This window comes from Nematolebias whitei, chromosome 16 (assembly GCF_014905685.2).
Source record: "Nematolebias whitei isolate Nwh7 chromosome 16, NemWhi1, whole genome shotgun sequence".
NCBI lineage: Eukaryota > Metazoa > Chordata > Actinopteri > Cyprinodontiformes > Rivulidae > Nematolebias > Nematolebias whitei.
Window position 1 is genome coordinate 7,593,585 of NC_056513.1, and position 1,552 is coordinate 7,595,136.

At 37.9% G+C, this 1,552-nt stretch overlaps 1 protein-coding gene across 1 annotated transcript in view; it reads left to right on the forward strand.

Annotated features, from left to right (window-relative positions):
- hpgd (15-hydroxyprostaglandin dehydrogenase) overlaps positions 1–1,552 on the forward strand; it is a 12,740-nt gene that overhangs the window by 9,699 nt on the left and 1,489 nt on the right. The gene's annotated exons all lie outside the window — the stretch shown is intronic.

Sequence of the window (1,552 nt, forward strand, 5' to 3'; positions counted from 1 at the left end):
GTGTGTGTGTGTGTGTGTGTGTGTGTGTGTGTGTGTGTGTGTGTGTGGAGTGCATGTGTTTGTTTGTGTGTATCCATGCGTCAATCAGCAGATAACATCAGTCTTTATGAGCTCGTTGTCGTGTCTCTCGTACATCTAACAAACGTGTCCAAACATGGACGTGGTCCTCTGAGCATTTTAGGGAAAGTATGTGAGACTTTTAAGAGACGTCCATCATCAGAACCATCAGAACTGGACCTGAGTCCTGCTCTTTTTCAGCTGTTCAACACTTTGTCTCTTTAAAGATCAGACTTTCTGTTTGAACACTTCAGGATCTGCAGGAAACTGCAGCTCTGGTGCTTTTCTTCACTTAGTCTGCTCACATAGAACTAGAGCGTTTCAGAGTTCTTCTCACATAGAACTAGAACGTTTCAGAGTTCTGCTCACATAGAACTAGAACGTTTCAGAGTTCTGCTCACATAAGTTTAAGTTCTGTTTATTTGTCACATGTAGGTTAACACAACGTTAACAGTACAATGAAATGTTCAGGATGAGTTGAACCCATTTGATTCGCTAAAAAACAAAGAACAAACAAAGAAGAATATACCGGTACTCAAGCATGCAATAAGGGTACAAAAATAAAGTACCAAAAAGTTAAAAGATTAAATATACCTGTAATATTTACAAGGTCCTAAAAAGAAATAGTAAACAACAACATAGTAGAATATAAATGATGCAAGTAGGATAAATTTGTATGAATAAGTATTTCAATATAGTAAAATAAGCTAAAATGCACATGATATATACGGTAGTCCCTCGCTGCTTCGCGGTTCAACTTTCGTGGACTCGCTCTTTCGCGATTTTTCAAAGTAAGATTGGACATGACACACAACTGGCTGATTGATGGATGAGCAGCATGGATTTCATATTTAAAATAAATTATTTTAAATGTTTAGCCCACAGGTGCAAGGAGAACATCCCTCGTGCAGCAAGTCATGATCTCCACTCTCTGCCACCTGCCAGCGATTGCAGCAGAGAAGTGGGCGTGGCAGAGATCATGACATTCTGTGCTCTTTTAGAGCATTTGGAGTTTAGAAACATTGTTTAGAATATTGCACGAATGTGGGAAGGGTTTAAAACGCCTTTATATATATTAATAGTAAATACTAAATTGAACTACTACTTACTACTTATACTACTATTCCTACTTTGCGGTTTTTCACTTATCCCAGGGTCAGAGTTTGACTCATATAGAACTACAACATGTCAGAGTTTGGCTCAAATAGAACTACAACATGTCAGAGTTTAGCTCATATAGAACTACAACATGTCAGAGTTTGGCTCATATAGAACTACAACATGTCAGAGTTTGGCTCAAATAGAACTACAACATGTCAGAGTTTGACTCATATAGAACTACAACGTGTCAGAGTTTGACTCATATAGAACTACAACGTGTCAGAGTTTGACTCATATAGAACTACAACATGTCAGAGTTCGGCTCATATAGAACTAGAACATGTCAGAGTTTGACTCATATAGAACTACAACATGTCAGAGTTTGACTCATATA